This window comes from Garra rufa, chromosome 5 (assembly GCF_049309525.1).
Source record: "Garra rufa chromosome 5, GarRuf1.0, whole genome shotgun sequence".
NCBI lineage: Eukaryota > Metazoa > Chordata > Actinopteri > Cypriniformes > Cyprinidae > Garra > Garra rufa.
In genome coordinates this window covers 20,054,681-20,074,768 of record NC_133365.1, presented here as the reverse complement: position 1 = coordinate 20,074,768, position 20,088 = coordinate 20,054,681, and the positions used below count along the sequence as shown (strand labels likewise).

The 20,088-nt window shown below is 36.6% G+C and overlaps 2 long non-coding RNA genes across 2 annotated transcripts; one reads left to right on the top strand and one right to left on the bottom strand.

Moving 5' to 3' along the window:
* Positions 1-93: 93 nt before the first annotated feature.
* LOC141334302 (uncharacterized) lies at positions 94-16,226 on the top strand. Its single transcript, XR_012355537.1, has 3 exons — positions 94-430; positions 2,422-2,562; positions 15,241-16,226. It is a non-coding gene; the product is annotated as an uncharacterized lncRNA (long non-coding RNA).
* LOC141334548 (uncharacterized) lies at positions 7,868-8,517 on the bottom strand. The gene is made up of 3 exons (XR_012355573.1): positions 8,465-8,517; positions 8,274-8,354; positions 7,868-8,102 (listed from the first exon to the last, which is right to left on the bottom strand). It is a non-coding gene; the product is annotated as an uncharacterized lncRNA (long non-coding RNA).
* Positions 16,227-20,088: the final 3,862 nt, after the last annotated feature.

Here is a 20,088-nt window from a genome sequence, read left to right as displayed (position 1 = left end):
GGGATTATCAATGAGCAAATTACCTCTGATCCAGCGGAGGGTCTCAGGCAGACTGTGCACGTCTGCCAGGGACTGAAGACTCCCTCTCTAGGGCTTAGGAAGGATGGGAGAAACCAGGGACAAATGACTGCACTTTATTTGGATGTAGTCTATTCTATTCTAACGACTCATTATTGATACTTTTTTATATGAGGCCCCTCCCCTTTTCCTTTGGAGTATCAGTGTGAGTGTGTTTTGTTTGAGAGTGGTGGCTCATGCTGAAAGAGGCAGAGAGCTCTTCTCCCAGGAGGATTCATCTCACTACCAGCCCTTCATTGCTCTGCCTGGGTGACTTTTCCTCCAGCTGCACCCATGACTCTCCAGAAATGCCTGCTGCACAGATTTGGACTTTATTATTTCTTGGCATTGCTGACACTTCTAATGTCACAAGGTAGGTGTGTGTATGTTTGTAATTGAATTGTGTCAGTCACACTGAAGAAAACAAAACAAATCACAGATATACATATGATATACATATACTGTACATATGTGACTTTATATTTATATCTATTTATAGTACCATCATATACACTACTAGTCAAAAGTTTTTGAACAGTAAGATTTTTAATGTTTTTTAAGAATTCTCTTCCTCTCACCAAGTCTGCATTTTTCTGATCCAAAGTACAGCAAAAACAGTAAAATGTTACAAATATTTTTACTATTTAGAATAACTGTTTTATATTTAAATATTTTTAAAAATGTAATTTATTCCTGAGATCAAAGAAAATCTTTCAGCATCATTACTCCAGTCTTCAGATGTTACAGGATCCTTGAGAAAATCATTCTAATATGCAGATTTGCTGTTCAAGAAACATTTATTATTATTATTATTATTATTATCAATATTTAAAACAAAGATCAGCATTTATCTGAAATAAAAAGCTTTTGTAACATTATACGCTTAACCATTCAAATGCTTTATTATTATTATTTTTTTTTTATTAATTCTAGAAATTAATAGCCTACTTGTATTTGGCAAAGATGCTTTAAATTGATCAAAAGTGATAATAAAGGCATTTATAATGTTACAAATTATTCTATTACATATTAATAAATGCTGTTCTTTCAAAATTTTCATTAAAAAAACCTGAAAAAAAACTTTTTGGAGCAGCAAATCAGAACATGCTAAAAACGATGCTAAAAATTCAGCTTTGAAATCACAGGAATGAATTACACTTAAAAATGATAAACTTCTTATTTTCTTTATTTATTCTTTATTTTACTTCCCCATTCATTTATTATGATTATTACTACTACTACTACTATTAATATTACTACTACTATTATTACTTTTATTTATTAATTTTTTTACGTTAATTTTACATTTTGTCAGATACTAGGAAGTAAGGCAAAAACATTGATATTATTTTTTTTCTTTGAACTGTTTATATTTCCTCTATGCATTTCTCTTGTGTTTTCTCTAATTTATGCTAAAAGTGTGTGTCTACAAAGTTTTTGTTATTTACCAAATATTTGGATGCACTTGTTTTTGTCTTGTTCTGTGACTTCCATGCAACATTCATCACTGTATTACTCTTAACAAACACACTTTTTGTATTTGACACTTTGAGGTATAATTCTTCATGCCAAATGTATCCAAGCCATATGACAGTAATGCATTCAAATATCTTTGTTTGCTTGCAGTGTTGCCTCCTAAAGCTCACTAGCCTCATTTAGATCTAATCTTACATGCAAATACAACATTTCTGTCTGAACGGATTCCAGTGAGTGGGTTATATAAAGTGAACCACCGCCACCAGATGAACTTTGCCTTTTAAAAAGGACATGGAGATCACATTACCAGAAATGATAAATTACCATACATGAGAAAAAGCCAATAGCCTGTCAGAAACTGTACACACATCGTGCAGATTTCCACTGGATAGTCTGAGAGCATGATGCCAGATACAGATCGCACGTCACTGCAAATCATTCGGAAGATTAGTGGGACATCAATAATGCATGCAAGCGAATGCTTTTCCTTGTTGATGTAAATGATTTATGCTTTTTGAGGTGTTTCATTAATAAGATGTTATGTACTGGCCTTCACGCACAACATTACTAAAGAAGAGCAGTACATTAGCCTAACAACCACCTGTCACGGTGTAGCCAGAGGCACCGTGCAGCTAAACCCATGTGTATCAACAGCGGGGATCTGTGCACATGGCTGAGTGACTTAAAACCTCGGGGCTAAATTCAATCTCAGTCGCCATAACCTCATCTCTGCTCGATCTAGAGCCACAGCGGGTGAAATCACTGAGAAACTGATGGTGAAAGACGATATTGTTGCACATTTCAGAAAACAGTTGGCCGATTTTGTTCTTGTTTTCCAGTATTCTCCCTAAATCAGATGCAAACAAAGATCTGCTTTCTGCTTTATAGCTGACGGGCTGCAATGTTATGCTTGTAACATTGTGCATAACCAGAGGTATGTGGACGTAGGCTGTTCCAGCCCTGAAGTCATCACCTGCTCCCACTCCCACAAGGGCTTCAAGCATCGCTTCTGCATCAGAACCGAAAGTGGTAAGAATGCCCTCATCTACAACCACCCACCAGCAACTACTAATATATCAACAATCTGAAATTGCTGCTTGGTTTCATGTGGCTTAGACAGCCATGAGTGTTAATCACTGGAAAATAATGCATAATGATAGTTTTTGGTTCATCAAATTTATTTCAGAGGATTTCTGAAATCCTCCAGGCAACAGAACTCCAGGGGCGCCACCTTAATCCTCTTCATGAGACTCCCTGCGTGTAATTGTCATCGCACTTTGGCAGCGCAAGGAGCATTAGAGGGCGGATGATCGCTCCTGAGCAAAGACCGAGTGAAGTTAGAGATCACAGCATTCCCTGCCCCCCACCTAATTAACCTGCTTTAACCTGTACTTCCAACACCTTCATCTTCTAATCAGCCATAAAAACCAACACCTTCTGCATAAGCTTGTCTAAAGGTCTAATAAATCACTGATTGCTAAAAATCCTACTTGGTTTTTGACTTATGTAATACATTAATGCCAAATTTGGCACAGAAACGGCAGAAGTGGCAATTAGGTGTCTTTAGACAGACTGTTTAATGCTGCTTAGATGTTGCATACAATGCATTTACACAGCAATTACAATTGTACTTTGGTACAAAGGTGGGTCTGAGCAGGCATAATTTCACCTGGCTTTCATGCAACATTTTGTGCATGCACAGAGCAGCCTCAATTCTCAGCCATCACCATCACCAAACATGTTCCTGAAGACTTCCCAAATCAGGACATTTTATCCACCTTATTTTTCATGTAAGAGTGGGTGCTGCCATTTGTAATTTTATTGGTCTGGCTTGTGGTCTCATCCACATCCAGCTATTTTTAGCTGTACAAAACAGCTCGTTTTGCTGCTTGATATTGTAAATTGGTGTGTCATTCCATATTATTTTAATGTATTATCTTAATCATGGACACACTGGTTTATAGTGCAAGCAGTTTTACCGATTACTGCACGTTGTTATTCTTCTCGTTATTATAGCGGTTTATGAATGGGAAGTCTCGCCCATAGGCTTACTTCCACGTTATAAGAATAAGGTGGATGTGTCTCACACCTGATTCAGGTCATCAGCTCATTAGTACTCCAAGACTTGGGCTGCATTTCCCAGAAGGATCATATGTGTAAGTAGATCATAGAACCAATTTCACCAATTGGTACATTATTACAATACCTTTCTCCCCAGCCTGGCACAAATGCCTGGATTAGTTCCTGGTTTGATGAAGGCCCGCCTTCCGAAAAACGAAATGTGTTGTGATTGGTTAGCTGTCCCAGTGCGATGTGATTGGCGAACAGCTTAGACGGTGATTCAGTACTGCCACCCCCTTGCCAAAGCAGCAAGTTCCGTGTACAACTGTTAGCGCAAGCTAGAATAAAGTGATTCTTACATTTTAGGGAGGCCTTTATTGACTTTGCTTGGAAGTGGCAGGATCATTTTTAATATAACTCCGATTACATTCGTCTGAAAGAAGAAGTCATATACACCTAGTATATGCGCTGCATCGCTAAAGTTAGGCTAATCCCCCACCTTGTCCCTATCCCCTCAACCATTCGAATTTCCATAGACAGGATTTATTTTAATGATATTCTGATAGACCTCATTGTGACATCAAATATCTCTTTTTGGAGTGGATCTTTGAGATTTGTAAATTTGTAGATCTTTTTTATGCCCAAACATACACACCACACACTGACTAAAATTCAAAAAGTGAAAAAAGCATAATTGGACACACAGAAGCAGCGCCTCTCACACAGACGTCTTGTGCTCTTTCGCATCACATGATACACACAGAATGGTCGAATTCCATTCTGAAATGTTTGAAATGTCCTTTTTGATGAGTATTCATGTAAACACACTCAGTTAGTCTTAAGTGAACATGAACAGTTGAGAGAATATTGTGTACGTGTATCAGCACATTGCATTTGTGTATCTGGTTTTAAAGGGACAGCAGACTAATTTAGTTGCTATTGTCTGTGTCATTGATGTTAATCAAGCGACAAAAGAAAGACAGAAAATCGCTCAAAGCTCTTGATTGAATCACTTTGGTAGTCAAACCTATATAATAAATTTAGAAATTTTAGAGAAATGCTTAATAAATGTGTTACACTGTAACTAAACCCATTTTATTTTAGCCAACTAAATCTATTGTTGATTTAGTTGATTAAAATCTTATGATACTTAGACTAAAAGTAGACTAAAACTTCAACAATTCATATGACTAAAATATGACTAAAATTAAATGGCATTTCAGTCAAAAGACTATTACTAAGACTAAATCAAAATTTGCTGTCAAAATTAACACTGTGACGTAGGACGTAGGCAAACACGGTGACGAACTCCGAAGCACAGTGGAGAGCAAAACAAAACACTGGTCACGAATTAGAAGTACAAAATGAAGATTTGTAAAGAAAAATGTCAGAAGACTTTGACATAAGCCAAGAGGAGACTGGTTTTCCTTTGCTGTAAACAAAACTTGGTTCTTATGAGACTAAATATTCTCACCAGAGCTTACGTTACTTCTATGTCCAGTGCCATCCGCTGGAATGCCACTCTCTCGTGAACATGCATTTGACAGTTTACAGCTTATAAAGTTTTAAATATGGATATTTTCTTACACAAGCGCATTGATTCACTTCAGATGGCTATTATTGATCCCCCAGAGCCATGTGGAGCACTTTTTATGATGGCGTTTTATTTTGCTTCATAGTCTTGACCACCATTCACTGCCATTATAAAGCTTGGAACAGCCAGGACATTTTTTAAATATAACTCCTACTGTAATTAGGAAAGAAGAAAGTCATATACACCTGGGATAGCTTGAGGGTGAGTAAATCATGGATTAATTTTTATTTTTGGGTGAACTATTCCTTTAAGTGACGGTTAAAACAACGCTTTTCAAAAGCTCTGAATCAAATTAACCAGTTGCTTCGTAAAATGATTAATTGTTTTGAATCACTCTAAACATCAACTGCCGGTCAACACGGTGTAAATGCAGGGAAAACTCAGCCCAAACACGTATAAGAACATGTTTTTTTAATTAATTTATAGTCCTTGTTTTGGGTGTTGTTACACTTACAGAAAAAAAGAAGGTCTAAAAGTACACTGTAATCCCGAATAAGTTGACAAAACTCAAAAAATTTGAGGTAATCAGTTACATCAAATTTTTTAAGTTATGAAATTTCCAATTTTAAGTAAGCAGAAACACCTAGTTTTGAGTTTGTTGTACTCATGCAAAATACTTTCGTCTTACTTAAAATACCCAAGTTAACCTGCTTATCCATTTTGATGGCATTTAACTTAATTTGTTTAATTTTCCCAACTTTAAATACTTAGTCACCCAGCTCATACGTTTTGATAGCAATTTAACTTTTCCATTGTGTTTCATAAATTAAATTAACCAAATTCTAATTCTGTAAACACTATAAGTGTATGAAAATGCATCTGTAATTTCAAGCAAACACACAATACCATTTCTGACATTTATTTTTAAACAAAAATGTCCAACAGGTAATACCAACAGGAATGTTTACAGTAAACATGCCTTCTATAAACATACAAATTTCTTAAAACAGTTTGACAGTAACAGATTTACAATAAACACCATTTTAAAATTAATAAAGTATTCACAGAATACAAATACAATGGAAAAAAATAATAATACTGTCTTTCTACGGTGTTCTATTTGATATAACAAGTAAACATGACACCTGTAAAGGGTGAAAATTCCCAGAAAAAAAAAAAAAAAAAACATTCAGGGACAAGTAATGCACAAAACCCAGTATGACAAACACATTTTTGGAAGAATTATTTTGTAAAATATTTTTTAACAGAATTTTACATGACCTACTTTGTTTAAACATAAGAGCTTAATAAATAAAAATACATTAAACTACACTTAGAAAAAAAAAATTCAGTCTAGGACAGTAACTATCAAATGGTTGTATATATGAATTCAGTGTTATAAGGATAGTTAACCCAAGGCTAAAAATTCTGTCACTTATTCACTCTTCACTTATTCCAAAGCTCTTTTAGTTTGTTTTTTCTGTAGATCAAAAAAAAGCTGAAAACCTGAAAAAAAGCTGAAAACCTGTAACCATCGACTTCCAGAGTATTTGTTTTTCCTACTATGAAAGTTAGTGGTTACAGGTTTTCAGCTTCCCTCAAAATAATTTGTGTTCAATAGAAGCAAGAAATTCAAACAGGCTTGGAAAAAGTGACGAGCAAGTGAATGAAAGAATTTGAAGTTTCCCTATAGATTCTAAAACGCACCCTTACCAATTAAAGGTACAGACATGTTTTTAAAGTTACTGTCCCAGTGCCAGCCTTACGTAAACAAACAAACAAAATATAAGTAGCTCTACATCAACTCTTTCTTTAAAGGGATAGTTAACCCAGAAATTAAAATGTGATGTTTATCTGCTTACCCCCAGGGCATCCAAGATGTAGGTGACTTTGTTTCTTCAGAAGAACACAAACGAAGATTTTTAACTCAAACCGGTGCAGTCTGTCAGTCAAAAAATGGCAGTGGATGGGCACCAGACCTTTAAAAGTAAACAAAAACATGCACGAACAAATCCAAATTACACCCTGTGGCTCGTGACGATACACTGATGTCCTAAGACACGAAACGTTCGTTTTTTGCGAAAAACAGAACAGTATTGATATCATTTTTTACCTTTGATACACAGCCACGTCAATCTGTCCTGAGCACAAGCTTTTCGTCCAACTCGTTACATGTGAACGCGCTCTGGCGTAGTATACGCAAACACCGTAAGGCGAAATCGGTGAAAAGTCCCAAATGAGTTTGCTCAAGCAAGCGTAATCTTTTAGCTTTAAATCAGGATACGCACAAGTAATTAACATTTTGAATAGCCGCTATACCCACAATCTCTGTGCACCGTGTAAACAATGAGTGTCGTTTACACGCGACAGATCGCTTCCGGTGTTTGCGTATTCTACGACAGAGCGCGTTCACATGTAACGAGCCGGATGCTATACTCGTGCTCAGGACAGATGGACGTGGCTGGCTATCTTCACGAGCTGCAGGGTGTAATTTAGATTTGTCTGTGCATGTTTTTGTTTACTTTTAAAGGTTTGGTGCCCATTCACTGGCATTATTTGACTGGCAGACTGCACTGGTTTGAGTTAAAAATCTTTGTTTGTGGTCTGCTGAGAAAACAAAGTCACCTACATTTTGGATGCCCTGGGGGTAAGCAGATAAACATCACATTTTCATTTTTGGGTGAACTATCCCTTTAATGTTTGCACGCTAAGAGACAGTTTTACATCATCCATGCAGAGTAAAACTTTTTGCACAAATTCAAAAGTTTTGGCAAGTCCTTAAGAATGTTTTAAGTGAAGAGCATACATGAATCCAAACAAGACAAGAAAGGCCTCTGGATGTTGGCTATGGGTGGTGACCACTTCATTCTCCAGGACAACTGAGACCCTCACTGGATCGTAATGGATTGGAGCAGCAGCATTTTCATGGACAACTGTAACTGGGGGCCACTGGAGCATCCTCAGGATTATAAATCTAAAAAATATAATTCAGAGATGTGTTATATTCACGTTAGTACATTATCAATATGACATGATTCATCAACTAATGGTGACTACAAATATGTTAGTAAGTAAAGGTTGCCCCACAGCCTTCATCTTTGCAATAGAACATGCATAATTGTAAAAACAATGAATGAAGACTTACCAGGGTGGTCCTAAAAATGTCCTAAGTCTTAAGCAGCAAAACGGAAGACCTAGTCCATCATCAATTTACATCATGCAGTTCCTGTAAAGATGAAAAACAAGAAGAGGAAAAAAAACAACATCTAAATATCTGAAATAAAGAAAATCTAATTATATTTTAAAGAACACTGTAACATATGACACTAACCATACCTGCTCATTATGAACTTTCAAAACATTAGCTAGGGTATCTGCTGTCTTGCCCATCTTGAATGCTTTTTGCCTTAAAATGGACATCAAACGGGAAACACATTGGTACTCTGCAAACAGCTAAATCAGACAAAAGACAATTTTATAAAACAAACACACATCAGAAAATATATAATAATCACTGGTGGCTAAACAGAGCATCTTCAGAAACGGATTGTTCTAGTGTACACAGACTACATTTAAATGAAATGTTTGTCTGACTTTGACATGTGCCAGTATCTACTACATGGTTTCTATGCAAGTGAGTTTTGAGTGAACTGTGTGTTGGAAATGTGCAGGGACAATCAGGATAGACACATGGCAGTGGACTTACTTTAGAGCAGATGCTGTGCTTTACTCTGTAGTGTCTGAGGAGTTGGACTCTGGAATGATAGATGTTTATACACAATTTGCACTTCAAGGCCATTATCTTACTTGAAACCTATAATAGAAAAAAAAAAAAAAAAACATGTGAGTGAAAATAGTATTAGTATGCATTATATAAAAGTTTTTGTTTCATGCTGTATATAAAATATATATACACTGACAAAAGAATATATTTTATTTGATTCAAATAGTTAGTATTAGCATGCAGTATAACAAAAATAGTTATGCTGTAAATAACAAAATATTATACACAGACAATATATTCTATGTAAATTAGACACTAATAAGTCTACCTTAAAAAGTGGCCCAGCACCGTCACTTTAAATCAAATATAAAATAAGCTTACATTTAATTTCTTCAGAGAATCTCACTGACACTGAAATAAAATGATCTTATTGGCCAGCAAGCTTCTGTGCAGGTTGAGATTTCAGGATTCAAACACTTCCTCTAGCCAAATTTATATAAAAAATAAAGTTTGCTGATTTCAAAACACTGCAGAACATTTATGCCTTTAACGTTTTCTATCGGAAACATAAATATTAACACGTATTAACAAATGCATGATATTTAACGTTAACATCCTAAAGTGGCCCTAAATGTGTTTTCTTCCATGCAAGCTGCACAAACGAAGTATTTCAAAATAAAAATCCATTTTGTGGATAACGCAGTTTTAAAAATAAGTTCGGCATAAATTATTTAATTTCAATTTTACCTGAATTTACAAACATTGTGCTGGTCAGTAACAGCTCCCAACACTGAACTAACGTTAAAAGTTTATCTTATTAACCAACAAGGCAAGCTACAGCGCGGGCTGAGGAGGAGCTTCCTCGCGCCAAGATTTAAACAGGGCTAAACGCGTAGTCTGTAATGCAACACATCTAAACGCATTCTGACTAACTGTAAATTACTTTTAAATCTTACTGTGAATATATGGATTAAAACACTTACTTAAGATTCATAGGATTTGTATATTTGGATATTTTACTTACTGTAGTGTGAAGCGAGGCCGATCCGCCATCTTGGAAAGAACGAACGATGCATGAGCGCGGGCAAGACAATTTACGTGAACCTGGATGACGTCATACGCAAAATCACAAGGCTGAAAGATTTTGAGTTAATAAAACTTTAAAGAGACATTTTGTCTAAATTAAACCAGCAAAATGTTTCAGCTTACTTGAAAAGTTTAATTTTTACAAACTCATAAATAAGAAAAAAGTTCTAAATACTCATAAAGGTTAATTAATATAAACTAATTGTAATTATTTAAGTTAATACAACTCAGTTCAATTAATTAGTTACAGCATTAGGGTTTACAGTGTACAAAGGTGACTCCAGTGACAGCTTTTTTCTGAGAGTGTAGGGTTTGGCAAACTAGCTTAATTAGAAGCAATTGTAGAATTTGCTAATCAATTAAAAATTAACCTCTATCAATTGACCCAAGATTCGCTCATAGGTTCACCATGAATTTTGAAATGTTTTGAAACCATGGTTCTAAACAGTATGTCGTGATGAAGCCTCATTTTCAAGTTACTTGTCAGGTTTAATACAAGCTCTAAACCACTGATTCAAAACAAGATTAGTAAATGTCTCAAAGCTATATAAAGCAGTGTTTTAAAAGCTCTCATCACTACATTGAGAACATAGACCAGGGGTGCCCAAACCCTGTTCCTGGAGATCTACCATACTACAAAGTTCAGCTTCAACCCTAATCAAACACACCTGAACCAACTAATTCATCTTTTAGGTAGCATTTAATAATTACAGACAGCTGTATTGAAGCAGGGCTGCATGGATCTAAAGTCTGCAGGTAGGTAGATCTCCAGGAACAAGGTTGGGCACCCCTGACATAGACTGTCCGTGAATTATTATTATAAAGAAAAAAGTCAGCACAGCCTTTCCCCGATAACACTGCATGAACAAAATGTTTTGTAATCTGAAAAACTGACTGCATTTATGACCCAAATGGCATTGACAAAACACAGCCAGACTCTCAAACAGACAGCCCTCCAGAAAGGTGACAGACAAACACAGTCGAATTGATAAGGCTGATAAGAGCATTTAGACAGCGATCATCAGGGATTTCTCTTTCTCTCTCTGTTGGATCATCGGCCAGCCGTAATCCTCCAGAGTTATCCACTTTCACAAGTCGAGCCAGCTCTGCCTGCCTCCACGGCTCAGCATACATCACAGACCTGTCACATGACTCAATCCTGAGCAAGTCTCCATGCCGCTTGTTTTACTGCAGGGTATGGCCAGATCTTTTCCTTTTAGCTGAAGGTATGAGTTCTAAATACATTAGAATGTATTACAGTATTTGACACATTGTGCAATTATTTTGATTTAAAGTTTAAATTCTGAACAAAACTGTGTTTACCGTAGTGCACTTTCAATAGAAGTCTATGTATGGAGCACTAAGTAGTGTACTCGTATTAATGATTCCTCTATACAAAAATGTGTTATTCTGGCTATGAAGTTGTCTTAATTATCCGTTTACCATTGGGACTACGGTTGTACTGTAGGTGGATGAACTTATGGTTATATGTTACATAATTGACAATTTCTGTGGGTAGATTTATCCATGTAAACAGTTCCTTAGTGGAATCTGTGACTGTATCGTATGTGAAACTTGGCAGGAGTTACTAGAAGATAGTAAAATGCTTAAATAAAAACACACATACTTGCTTAAGATGACCACAAACAAAGATTTTAAGGGAAAAAATCTTTCCCTGTAAACCAGTGATTCCGGTCAATGGTCATACACAGGTTCATGAGTTCACGCTTGATGTAAATGTCAGCATGTTGTGAAGCGTGATGTAATGGCGCTGTGAACCTCATGCAAGAAGTGACATCACTTCTTGTGTGAGATGATTCATAACATGCTGATGTTCCTCTCAAAAAGAGATAAAGAGATAGAAGATATACTATATGAAGGCTAGGTTTAAATTTTGTGGGATGAGGTGGCAAAGAAGAAGTTAAATATATAGAAATATGGAAATTAATTACATTCTTAAAAAAAAGGTGCTTAATGATTCCATAAAAGAACCTTTTTTGTTTAAATGGTTCCATAAAGAACCTTTAACATCTGAAACATAAAGAACCATGTCTTTCTTACCTTTTTTTAATCTGAAGAACCTTCAGCCTTTTGTGGAACAGAAAGGTTCTTCAGATTAAAAAAAGGTAAGAAAGAGATGGTTCTTTAAAGAACCTTTGACTGAATGGTTCTTTGTGGAACCAAAAATGGTTCTTCTATGGCATCGCTGTGAAAAACCTTATACAGCACCTTTTTTTTTAAAGAGTGCACTTACCCTCATGTCACTTCAAACCCATAAAAACCTTTGTTCATCTTCACAACACAAATTAAGATATGTGGATGAAATCTGAGAGCTTTCTGACCCTGCATAGACAACAACGCAACTGACATGTTCAAGGCACAGTAAGGTATTAAGCACATTGTTAAAATAGTCCATGTGACATCAGTGGTTCAACTGTAATTTTATGAAGCTACGAAAATACTTTTTGTGCCAAAGACAACAAAATGAGTTTATTCAGCATTTTCTTCTATCGGATTCTCTTGATAAAGCTGTGGGATTTCATCAAAAATATCTAAAGTTGTGTTCTAAAGATAAACAAAGGTCTTAATTATCCAGTGTCTGTATTATTTCTCTCCAGAATGACTGATAAAACTGTTTAAGTATTTGTTTAAACTATAGTTGTCGACATCTCTTCATAATCTCCCTGCATAAGCATTGTCTGCATGTGTCGAATGCCAGTGTTCAAATGGTATCAAATGGAGTAGGCTATACTTTGAAAGGCTATGGACCAGGGTTGTCCAAATCTGCTCCTGGACAGCCACTGTCCTGCAGAGTTTAGCTTCAACTCTCATTAAACACACCTGAACCAGTTAATCAAGGTTTTCAGACTTACTAGGCTGTTTAAAACCACTATTCCCTACATTAGTCCACTTTGAATGCGTGAATAAAAATGAATGAGCGAATTCAGACACTGAGTGCGCCAGAAAGGCTGCCGCTTTTGCATAGTCTAGCTTGTTGTTTAATAATCATTTGAAGCTTAGCAAACTGGCAGCTCCAGTAGTAATAAAAAGACTTTGTAATGGAAACTAGCATGTATGAATCTTAATTAAAGCAAACAAAAACTAAATGTATCCATCTTTTTCTTCAACGCAGAAGTAAGCCTATGGAATAACAAGAAGAATAACAACATGCAGTAAACAGTAAAACTGTTTGCACTACAAACCAGTGTGCTCATAATTAAGATAATACATTAAAATAATATGGTAAGACACACCAATTTGCAATATCAAGTAGCAAAAAATAGCTGGATGTGAATGAGACCGGAAGGCTCACCCATAACATTTACAAATGGCCCCGCCTACTCTTATGTGAAGAAATAGGTAGATATGTATATGCTGTACCCTAATTGGACAAGTTATTTGGAAAATTGGTGGACAGATAATTCAGCTGCAGGCATCACCTTCTGGCAAGACACCTGAATTCATTCAGCATGACCCTTACAGTGCATTATGGGTATTCTGCAGTTGTTGAGTGTTGTATGCTCATTATTGTGGTGTCACTACAAATGGCTGTCCCCTCAAATAGTGCCCTATTTAAGGGGGCAATTTTGAACACAGCCCTAGAAACTTCAAGGCAAGTGTGTTGGAGCTGTTTGGAGCTAAACTTTGCATGACGTTAGCCCTGCAGTTGTACGTATGGAGAGCAGAGGTGCAGCCACAGTGCATAACATATAATGGCAAAAAAACATTAATAGCACATTTAAAGCTTGTCAAAGTATAATTCTTTTGATAGCATGAACAAACACAGTCGCTTAACACACATCCACTTCTTTTATCCATGTCCAATGTCTTTGCTATTTTTCTCCAGAAGTTATGATAACTGATAAAAAACAAACATACACACAACCACTAATTATATGTTACCGCACCAGACCTTATTTTGATTAAAAGTTCACTTCCAGAACAAAAAATTACAGTTAATGTACTCACCCCCTTGTCATTCAAGATGTTCGTGTCTTTCTTTCTTCAGTCGTAAAAAAATTATGTTTTTTGAGGAAAACATTTCAGGATTTATCTCCATATAGTGGACTTCTATGGTGCCCTGAGTTTGGATTTAAACGATTCCAAATGCGGTTGTCAACGATCCCAGCCAAGGAAGAATGGTCTTATCTAGCAAAACATTTTTTTTTTTTTAAATTACAATTTATATACTTTTTAACCTCAAATGTTCGTCTTGTCTTGCTCTGCCTGAACTCCGGTTCAAGGCAGCTAGGATATGTTGAAAAACTCCTATCTCATTTTCTTCTCCAACTTTAAAATCATCCTACATCACTGCAGAAGTACTGACCCAGTATTTATATATTGAACATGCAAAGAAAATCAAACACTCTTAACAAAAAGGTAAAAAAGCGATGTAGGAGGATTTTAATGTTGAGGGAGAAAATGAGATGAGTTTTTTTACATACCCTAACTGTCTTGAACCATTAGGGTTCAGGCAGAGCAAGACAAGACAAGCGTTTGAGGTTAAAAAGTATATAAATTGTAATAAATTAGTTTTGGTAGATAAGACGCTTCATTTAGAGCCTTTTGAAGCTGCTTTTAAACTGCATTTTGGAAGTTTAAACTCGGGGCACCATAGAAGTCCACTATATGGAGAGAGTCCTGAAATGTTTTCCCGCAAAAAAACATTATTTCTTTACAACAGAAGAAAGAAAGACATGAACGTCTTGGATGACAAGGGGATAAGTAAATTATCTGTACATTTTTGTTCTGGAAGTGAACTTCTCCTTTAAGTAAAATAATGTTGGTGGTTAACATTATTTCTATGTTATGTTCTATAACATAAATAAACAGTCATGCATCAAACATGAATTTTGAAGTTACTGTGTTTGTTAAAAAATAAAAGTTACTTATAAATTGCTATATAAGATGGTTGTCAAAAAGTTTATCAAGCTTGTGCACTCACTTATGGTAGCTCCAGTTCTTTCCTTGTAAATTACAGTTTTTAACAGTTTCATAATTCATGCTTGACTGTGGGTAATTTACGTTGTAGGAGAAAACATAAGCCTTTTCATGCAAAGTTAACCACAGACATTAATTCTAGTCATAAATCCAAAACCGTCATTTTACAAACCCACAGGAAATTCTTAACCCATGAACCTCAGAAGCGCTGGTTCTCCTCCAGGTTTTAGAAGTACAAACTAAATAGATTTGTTGCGACATGCATTAGAATTATGCCTTCAAATGAAATCCCTCTGAAGTTGATTCTGTGTCACCCAGCATGTGGTTTCTCAAAAACACTGTTTTGTTTGTGTTGCTGCAGTTGCATTGGGAGTCATGCTGACTAGTGGCTGCGCAACAGCCCGACACTGCCACACGGAGGAGCTGCCGGGAGTCAACATCCACTGCTGCGACTCTGATCTGTGCAACAGCGCCACCCGCTGGCGCACAACCACACTACTGCCTATTTGCTCATTGACATTTTCTATGTTGTTTCAAAAGTTGATACTGTGGACGAAATAACTGTGAACTTTGAACTTCAGGACAAAATCATGGCAGCTACGCTTCCAGCGCATGACATACAGGAGGGAACTTGAAAAAAGATGGAACACAGACACTGAATTATTATCTCTTTGGATCATTTTTGATTTTTGGATCATTAAATTTAAAAAAGAACTCACTGTAAGCCTCACAGAGACTTTTTTTTTGGCCAAAAGTAAATTTTATTTTTAACCATTTGTTTCATTTTGAAGCACAAAAATGGCATAATTGATGCGATGTTTGTTCAAGAATTGTATATAATTAACGCTTAAGAGTTCTCAAAAGAAGTGGTAACAGAAATTATGCTGACCTTTTTTTTTTTAAGATATTTTCTGATTTTTAGTGGATGTACTTACTGTCAGTTCCACTTATGTCCACACAGGTGTCCTAGAAATGACCGATTTAGTTTAGCACATTAACTTTGAACATGAAGCATGTTTGACAACCAAGACAGTGTTGAAATACTTGTCTTTATTTTTAATATTTATATAAAGCATCTATTGCACTACACTGCAAAACGATTTTTGTTTTAAAATGTAAACAAGATTCCATTACTGAAGGAGTACATTAAAATGTCGATGTTACTTCGAATCCATTCCTTACCTCGAATGTTTTGAGCTGTCCGGTCGGTTTTCGTGGTTAATTTTAGACTTACACCATGTCCGTAAACACTAAAAAGATCATCACAAATTCAACTCATCTGCTATAGCGTTTACATTGGCGGTTCTAAACAACAGTACTCCTTAACCACTAAGGAATTACCAGTTGTCAAAACAAAGAAACAGCAAACTCCTAAAAGTCTGCAACAAAGAAGGGGAACGCAACACAGCCGTGCCAAGTACAATCCGAAACATCGTGGGAGACATGAAAACGTCTCAGGTTATGTATGTAACCATGGTTCCCTGAGAAGGGAAACGAGACACTGCGTCCTCTAGTGTTCTCTAGAGGACGCAGTTCGAGTTCCCTCGAAAAGGGAACGTCTCAGGTTATGTATGTAACCATGGTTCCCTGAGAAGGGGAACGAGACACTGCGTCCTCTAGAGGACACTAAAGGACGCAGTTCGAGTTCCCTGGGAAGGGAACTTATTTTGCACTTTTATGTTTCAACCAAAGATGGCGATAGAGAGGTTTCTTAACAAGTGGTGCAGCTTTAAATGTATTGTTCGAAAAGTGTACATTGCAGAAGGTGCGCTATTGTAACATCCAGTATAAAAAATATATTTATCAACGTGATAACATAATTTTTCTAATCTAATACAGTGAAATTCCTGCATTTAAACTTAAGAATCTAATTTTTGTGATGATTATTTTAAGAAAAAAACACTAAGACTAAGATATTTCATGTAATACCTTTTAGTTTTTAGTTAGTGTCGTGAGTCTGGTTTTCATCCTTCTCTCTGGCTTTTCCTTCCTTTGCCTCCCTCTGCTGGTCACCACCTCTCTCTCCCCTTCCTCCCTCCTCAGCTGTCTCTCATTTGGTATCACGCTCATTTGTTTCACCTGCTCCCACTTCTAACCGTTTGCTACTTAATGTTCCCTGTTTTCCTACCATTTGTTGGATTATTTCGCTAGAAGTTAGATGCTGGTGGCTATCCTCAACCCTGCTAATTTACCGTGTCCTGTTGTGTCCTGTCGTGCCCCAGTCCCGCCTAACCGTCAGGATCAGGTCAGCTCTTCATCTACCGGCTACCCTTCTGCTCTCCTACTCTGTGTCCAGCCCTCCCGCTGTCTGCTAATGTCTGGGGGCCAGGTTTTCTGCTCCGCTGCTGCTCTGAACTAAAAGGACGGGACTCTGGGGGTTTACTGGCTGGTCGCCCCATTTACCGCAGCTCTCCAGTCGCGGACGAGAATCGAGAGTGCCGCCAGGGCGCCGAAGGGGCGCTTCATCTGAGTATATCCTTTCCCACTACAAGAGACTGTATATGAAACTGCATAACCTGCAAGCTACCTTAGTTCCTGTTTGAAGAGACTGTTTATGATTCAGCGCTATCTGCAAGCCACCTGAGTTCCTGTTTGAAGATTCATTATTTAATCTGCATAACCTGCAAGCTACCTTAGTTCCTGTTTGAAGAGACTGTTTATGATTCAGCGCTATCTGCAAGCCACCTGAGTTCCTGTTTGAAGTTCCCTTATTCATCTGCATAAGCTGCATTTGCCTGTGTTCTCTTTTTGATTACAACTAATAAACTATCCTTCTCTACGCTATTGGATCCAGATCTCATCCTTACGACAGTTAGATCCATCAGTCAATACTAAATCATTTGGGTATTTTAGAATTTCAGCGTTTTTTATAATCTTAGGATTTCCGCGGGTCCTTAAAAAGACTTAAATGGTGAAAGAAAGTCTTAATTATGATTACAGGAGGTCTTAAATTGGGGATGGAAAGAAAAGTATTGCGATGTTCCCTAATGTGATGATTAAACTTCGAAAGGCTATGATTTTATTGAACGAATGTAATTATTCAGTGTAAGGTTTTGCGCTGCTTTGTATACTGCAGTTACTGGAGAAAAGCTATAGCCTATTTCTGCTTTTTCGAAAGCGCCATCTGCTGGCAGAGAATCAATTAGCATTTTTATTAAGCCTGTCTGCTGTTTTTGTTCAGACAAATGTGAAAAACAACCCATGTTTTTATGCTGCAAACACACAGTTTTAAATGTCAACTGGCAGATCGACAAAAAGATAATGCATTATAAAAATATAAACAATTAAAACAGTAAGATTTTTTATGTTATTTAATTAATATAATAATAGTTAAAATTAGTATAATAATTTTAAATTTTTTATTCATTCATTTTCTTAAAAATGGTTTAAAGGCTGGAATGTGAAGTTCATTTTATTAAAAAAAATTGTGAAAAACCTGTATCTAAACTGTAAATCATGCTTTTTACAGTAATTTTACAGTTTAATCTGTTACTATTCCCCTACAATGCTGATATGGTATTAATTTTATTTGTGCAGGTCTTAAATGTGAGCTTTGATTTTAAAAACAAAGTTTCCTTTCAGCTATTTGTTTTAGGTAGAGTCAGTAGTTATATCTATTTCACAGTTTTGTAGCAGATGACTGTATAATTGCTGATCCATATGAATTTTTGGCTGAGAAGTGAAAATCTATCTCTAAATGATGCTAATAGGGCTCAGAGCTACAGGAGATGGCAGTGTTTCACAATCTCTTGACACAGGCATGAATGTTCAACCTGACAGAATCTCTGACACAGCAGAGATGCTGTGGTGCTCAGTCCACTGTGTTCATTGTAATTAGAGCCATGAAACGTGCCTGACTAGTGCAATATTTTATTAGGATTCATTCTTAGAAATCATGTTTATGTACAGCGATTTTTCATGTGGGTCCTTTGAAGAGGCGACAGATTCAAAGAACATTTTAAGAGCAATGGCCTGTCTCATGGTGAAAGCTCTTATGAAAATAAACGGGAAGAGATCCTCGGAGGCTCATGGCTTGTTTTGATTTGTTTAATCCAACCTTTGAGAAAACACAGGCAGTGAGAGCCATCTCTCACAAAGTGGAGGAAGAAGTGTTTCATCTTTTAACTCTCCTCATGATTCATCCAGAAATTAGCAGAGGGAGACAAGTTTGAGGGCTGGCGTATGAAATAAGGCATATACGCTCCTGCCAGACTCTCAAAACTGTGCGCTGCCTCTGAGCTAATGAGTGCTGAAGCACAAGCTGTACTCACTGTGCAGCACGCTGAACTCTCTCCTGTCTTCAACGTGTGCTGTCACACGCCTCTGACACCGAAAGGACTGCTTTCACAGACATTTTGAAAAATGGTCCGTTGATTGCACTGAATTTGGTGAGAATCTAGAATCCATTTGGTGCTTCTGAGTGGATTTGTTTCAGTTTGTTCAATATCCGTCAATGTCAGACACACAGTTAAGCCAATGCGAAATTCAATCCTTTTTCATTTATCAATGCTTGCCTCATTTAAAAAGCAAAATGCTTTGCCAATCATATGCATTTTACTCTGTTTGACTTTATGTTAAAATGTTTTATTGGTGCAGTGGTCCATAACATTTCCCGTACAAAACCCACTGGTATGATGCTAAGGCGTTCTGACTGATTGCCAGGTCATTTTTTGTGTCTTTAGTCACAAGAACACATCCTACAGTCCTATGAGTTTTGAGAATCTCAGTCTGTTTATGCTGAACAAGTATTATCCTGTCAGTCTTAATGCACTGAGCTTTACCTCATTTGTTATTGCATATGAATTTTAGAGCTATCACACACTGCAGCAGTAGGAGCTGACAGAAAACAGACACTACAGATTAATGGCAAATTAGGGCAGATTGAAATTTTGCCACAACCTAGAGGAGGCAAGCCCATGAAGGCTTATGTAAGATGTTTTCATTGATTTATTTTACTAAGAATTCCTTTATTAAGCTGACAAGGCAAACCAGTGTACAGAGCAGCCAAGACTATACAAATTTTATCCAACTGATAGGTGAACTATTGGCAGTTCTGAGAGATACCACAGCTTTTAATGTGGAGCAGGAGTACACTTATCTTGTCATTTGTTTTTATTGAATAACGTGTCTGTCAACACATAACACAATCTATCTCACACAAATTCTCACACTGCAGATTCAGTGTATACCCTCACTATAACCACAATGT